Source organism: Arachis ipaensis, chromosome B9, assembly GCF_059453495.1.
Source record: "Arachis ipaensis isolate K30076 ecotype BB chromosome B9, ASM5945349v1, whole genome shotgun sequence".
In the NCBI taxonomy this organism is placed as follows: Eukaryota; Viridiplantae; Streptophyta; class Magnoliopsida; order Fabales; family Fabaceae; genus Arachis; species Arachis ipaensis.
Window position 1 is genome coordinate 154,414,631 of NC_142444.1, and position 6,129 is coordinate 154,420,759.

The window sequence follows — 6,129 nt, forward strand, 5'->3', positions numbered from 1 at the left end:
TAATAAAAAAATATTTTAAAAAGATCTTTTGTTTTATTTTATTATATGTAATTTTTTATTTTTTTACTTGAATAATTAATATACACTTTTATTTTTTTGAATTTAGATTAATATATCTTTTGATAGTAATGTATATTATTTTTGTCCCCCTCCCCAATATAAATTTTCTGGGTCCGTCACTGTCCACCAGGATGTATACACTCCAAAGCTGATTCAATCAATGCCCCATTTCCTTTCACTTTCGAACCAGCAACCAGAAATCCTCTTCTCCTCCAACTCCACCAGCTTCATTCATTCATTCTCCTCCATTGATGAACTTTTGAATCCAAAAAAATTGGACCACTCATTTTTAGTAATGCCTAGAAGAAGAAGAATAAAAGATGTCAATCGTTCGGAGCTCCACATTGCTAATTATCTTAATCATCCTAATTATGTAAATTTTTATTTTAAAAAAATTATTTTAATTAAAATAATAATTATAATATTAGAAATTAGTAGTTTATTATATGATAATGTTAGAAATTAGTGTAGTAATAATTTTTAAATATTTTAATTTAATTAAAATAATTTTAGGGATTAGTAATAATAAATTATAATGGTAATGTTAGAGATTAGGGATTAGTGTAATAATATTGTTTAGAAGGATTATTATCATTATGATAATAAATTAATTATTGTTATTAATAGAATAATTACAATAATAATAATAATAATAATAATAATAATAATAATAATAATTAAAAATGGAGATATGATAAATAAAATAATTAATATTAATTGTTATTAATGAATTTATTGTAATAATAATAATAATAATAATAATAATAATAATAATAATAATTCTTATTACTACTACACGTCTGATGGTTTAATTATTGTTATAATATAGGATTAATATTAAGATTGTTATTATTAGAATACGTGTGATAATAAATAAAAGTAAAGTATCGTTTTTGTCTTTAACATTTGGGGTAAGTTTTAAAGTTGTCTCTAACATTTCAATTGTCCTATTTAAGTTCCTAACGTTTCAAAATTGACTCAATGTTGTCCTGCCGTTAAAAATCCGTTAACAGAATTGACGGCAGGAAAAAAATGAGACGATTTTGAAACATTATGGACTTAAATAGGACAAAAATGTTGGGGACAAAAACGATACATAGAAATAAATTTTAATTTTATCTTTCAATATATAATATCAATTTTTTACTATACATAGTATTCAATTATTTTTTAATTACATCTAAGTAAATTACACTTAATCATATTACTTTCATTCTAAATAAATTAATTTTTTATAATTTTACTCTTAAAGATTTTTAGTTATCATGAAATGTTTGTAGAATGACTAGTATATAAACTTGCGAAAAAAAACATAATATATATACAATAAAATATAAATTATACCTTTTGTCTCTAATATATCAAAATTCTTTAAAATCATAAAAAAATAAATTTATTTAAAATAAAAGTAATGTAATTAAGTGTAATTTACTTAGATGTAATTAAAAAAAAATTGAATACTATGTACAGTAAAAAATTGATATTATTAAAAGATAAAATTAAATTAAAATTTATTTTTATATATCGTTTTTGTCCCCAACGTTTTCGTCCTATTTAAGTCCTTAACGTTTCAAAATCGTCTCAATTTTGTTCTGCCGTCATTTCTGTTAACGAATCCCTAACGGCAGGACAACATTGAGTCAATTTTGAAATGTTAGGAACTTAAATAGGACGATTGAAACGTTAGGGACAACTTTGAGACTTACCACAAATGATGGGGACAAAAACGATACTTTACTCATAAATTAATTAGTATAAATTGTTCAAGGTTGCGAAAACTGAACCGGTCAATGAACCGGTGAGGCAACTGGTTTACTGGTTCAGTGGTTCGACCGGAATTCAACCGTGGTTCAACTGGTTTAATTAAATATTAAGTAAAATTATTAAAAATTTAATATATAATTTTAAATATTTAAATTCAATAATTTTTAAGTCAAAAAATTTTAATATGAAAATAATTTTAGAGATATACTTCAACATGAGACTAAAAGGTATTATACCTCAAAATTTGATATTAGTAATTTTCTTAAAAAATTTATTAATAAGGTTTGGTTAACTAATGTATACTAGTTAAACATAGACAAAATTACAACTACACAATTATAAGAACTCATAACACTGAACCAAAAATTAGAGAGATAAACACCGTGGATACAATTTGTTCTTAATGCATAATATAATTTCTTTCTACAATGAAACTAGAAGCACTAATACTGGATAGGTTAAGATGCTCAATAAAAACATTAATAGGGATAATATATTCATATTAATTAACACAAAGTCTCTCTATTATTTAGATATAAATGGTACCAATGAAAATAAAAAATAGGCAAATCAATACAGGAGCATATCTGCGAATGCCATGATTGATTGAATTGGGTGAGAAATTTGTCATGGCTTAAGAAGCTGATCTGAATCCAAAATTCTGAAATCCAAATTACAAATTACATACAAAATCCAAAATCCAGAATCCAACCTTTAGAATGATTAATTTATATAATTCAGAATTCATATAATTAACTCTTTGAGATTGCTCCATCTTCAATGTACAACAAAAAAACTAAAATCAGCAAAATAATCAACAAACTCCACCATAAAACTAAAATCATCAAACTCCACAATAAAATCAGGAAACTTCACAGCAAAATTATGAACAAATTAACTCGGTAAACTTCACAGTAAAACTAAAATCAGCAAACTCCACTATAAAATCAACAAACTCCACAGAGAAATATGAATAAAATTAATTCAGCAAACTAATTAACTATTATCACAGAAAATTATGAACAAAATTAACTATTATCAGAAGGAGCTCAAACAGCGGAGAAAGGAGACACAACGGCGAAGAGGAAGGGGAGTGCTTACCAGCAGCGAAGAGGAAGGGGAGTGACAGCGGCGACAGAAGAGACGGCGACACCGGCGAATACAGAGAAAGAGCTCGAACAGAGGAGATAGAGAAGATGCGGTGGCTGTGGGGCCTGTGGGGCTGTGGTGGCTACGGGGCTGCAGGGATGCAGTGGCTGTGGAGGTTGCGGTGGCTGCGGGTTCCGGGGCTGGGGGGTACGCCGCTAGGGTTCTTTTCTTCGTTTTTCTTTGAATTTTCAGAGAGAAGAGATGAGTGGGACTGGGGGCTGGGGGGACTGGGCATCGGGTAGCTATTTAGGTTTTTTTTTTTTTTAAAGGGGTCAAAATGGCGCCGTTTTGGAGGGAGTCACTAAACCAAAAAACCTTTAAAAACCGGTCGGTTCTACCGGTTCAACGGTTAACTGTCGGTTCAATCAGTTTTTTGACCGGTTTTTTGCCAAACGATTTTTGAGGTCGACCGAACCATCCTGATGACCGATTTTCGGTTGAACTAGCCGGTCCGGTTTGATTTTCAGAACTATGAAATTGTTAGTAATAAATAATTTTTTAGTAGGAAAAATGTTTATTATTAAGCTTTTGTACGATAGTAAAATAAATATTATGAATTAAAAATTATTGAATTAATTATTTTTGTTATAAGTATAATATAAATATTTAATAAAGGATTAATGATTGATTTATTATTATATGTATGTTATTAGAAATTCAGTTACTTGAGTATTAGTATATAATATAATAGTTAATTGTATAAAGTATTGTTATTATTATTATTATTATTTTTATTGATTGTGGATATGTTTTACTGGTTATTTGACAATGAAAATTTTATTCTGTTAAATTTAATTTATTAACTAATTAATATTATGTTTGTGTTTATGGTTCTAGAATGTTGCAATGTGACCACTACATGCCGTCGGATTGGTACAATCCAATAGTGGAGGGGTATTTACGGGACACCGGCTTTTATCATGTTTCACAGATTGGAGTTGTCCAATGTCAGTCGCTATTGGTTAATGCTCTGATCGAGAGATGGTGCCCTGAAACCCACACATTCTATTTTTCGGTTGGTGAGTGTGCCGTGACGTTGGAGGACGTGGCGTTAATTCTTGGTCTTCCGACGAATGGTCTGCCAGTTACAGGACCAACACTCAGTAGTTCTGAGGCATTAGAGGGTGAATGCTTAGATCAGTTTGACGTTACACCTAAGAAAACAGACTGTAGGGGACGTTTCATCAAGTTGACGTGGTTTCGAGGATTGAAAGATCGTTTAGTGTTGGTTGTTGATATTCAGATTCAGAGGTACGTGAAGTGCCACATAATGCTATTGTTTGGGACCGTCGTGTTTGGAGATAAGTCTGGGCCAGGGGTGCACTGGAAGTTTCTGCCGTTACTCCGTAACTTTGCCGGGATCATACAGTTCAGTTGGGGATCGGCATGCCTGACACATCTGTATAGAGCGTTGTGTAGGACAATTCGTGTTGACTGTAAGGAGATTGATGGACCGCTGACACTTTTGCTTACTTGGGCTTGGATCCGTCTACCATTCATTGTACCGATTCCTGGCAATCCTCGAATCTCTCCGATTGCTTGCTAAATGCTTTGAAATAGTGTATTTTAAATTGCATTGATAAATGTAAATTAACGAATTGAATGATGTCAGCTGGCGTAACTGGGAGCGTGAGAATCGGCCTTACAGATTTCATACCCTTGCTCACTTTAGGAGAGAATTGGATGGTCTGCAAGAAGGACATGTTTGTTGTAATAAATAAGTAGTTGTTTTCGTTTAGCCGTATTATTATTCAGTGTGTAATCGTCGTTTACTTGCATAATGTGTGCAGTTTGTTTGGGAGGCTTATGCAATTGGCCGGATCGATCCATACGTGATTCCTCCTGACATCCATCAGCATTCGGCTATTTGGAGTGCCACAGTTCCGCTTATATCTTTTGAATGCATTGAGTGGCATGCATCTAATAGACTGAGGAGGCAATTTGGCTTGACTCAAGGCGTTCCTCATCAAGAGCGGGATATAGGTGAAGCACATGGCGAAGTTCTGACAGGTTCGAAGCTTCCCAACCTCCGAAAATTGACTCTACTGCCTTCTCTTTTGCCAACCATGCTTTGCGATAACTTATGGTGTAGTTAAACTCAATGTTCTGAAAACCGGGAACCGGCAATGAAAACGGTCCGGTCCACCTCTAATAACCGCCCATTTGAAAACCGTTTCAAAACCGTCAAACCGGTCGAAAACCGGCCGGTTGGACCGAACCGGTAACCGGCCGGTTCTCTGTAAACGGTATCGTTTTGATTATTTGCAAAAAAAAAAAAAGAAAGAAAAAGCGTTACCTTTACAGCTTTACTCACTCCCCCCTTCCCCACCACACCCCCCAATTTGTGAATCCCTCTGAACTTTGAAGCAAAGTTAAATCACCAAACCAAAACCCTAGGTCCTCCCTGCAACTGTTCTGCCGCAGTGCTGCCGCCGTCCATGTTGTTGGCGCTGTCTGTGGCCAGGCCCTCTCTTGTAGCTCGGCCTCCTCCTTCCCCCTGTCCTCCATCCGTCCTCCATGGCTTCTCTGTTTTGTTGGCTTGGAGCAGCTCGCCACTCACCGTCGTCTCCCCGGTCGCCGTCCGTGACTCCGTCGATGGTTACTGTTATTGCTTTCACTTTTTTTATTCTTGTTCGTGTCTCTGTCTTCTCTCCCCAAGGCCTTTGTTTGCTGATTTTTAATGTGAAATTGTGAAATTGCTAATTTTTGCTGATTTTGTGCTGTTGCTCTTTCTTTAATTGCTGAAATATTTGTTAAAATTTTCTTGCTGCTGCTAAAAATGAAAATCAAATCATTATTGAAATTTTTGTTTAGGGATTAGGGATTACTTGTTGCTGTTTTGTAATGTTTTTTGCTGAATGCTAAAATTGAAAATCAAAGGGTAGTACAAATCAGGACACAATGAAACCGGCACAACATGGATTCATCCCTTTTGTCCTCATCAGAATGCATAACATGTTGCATGTGCATAGTGTTTATAGTCCTCTAACCTGAGTGCCTAGCTTTGGCACTAGTTCCCTAAATAGAGTATTTGGTCATTAATTTGTATGTGTGGAATTCGAGCCACCTTGTGCCACTCCTTCCCACTATTTGGTTTAAGTCTTGGAGTCAGCAAAGGGCATTCTTGGACATAAAGTTGATTAAGGGTGGAAGGAA

At 33.7% G+C, this 6,129-nt stretch overlaps 1 pseudogene; it reads left to right on the top strand.

Moving 5' to 3' along the window:
• Positions 1 to 355: 355 nt before the first annotated feature.
• LOC148546862 (serine/threonine-protein phosphatase 7 long form homolog) lies at positions 356 to 4,694 on the top strand (annotated as a pseudogene).
• Positions 4,695 to 6,129: the final 1,435 nt, after the last annotated feature.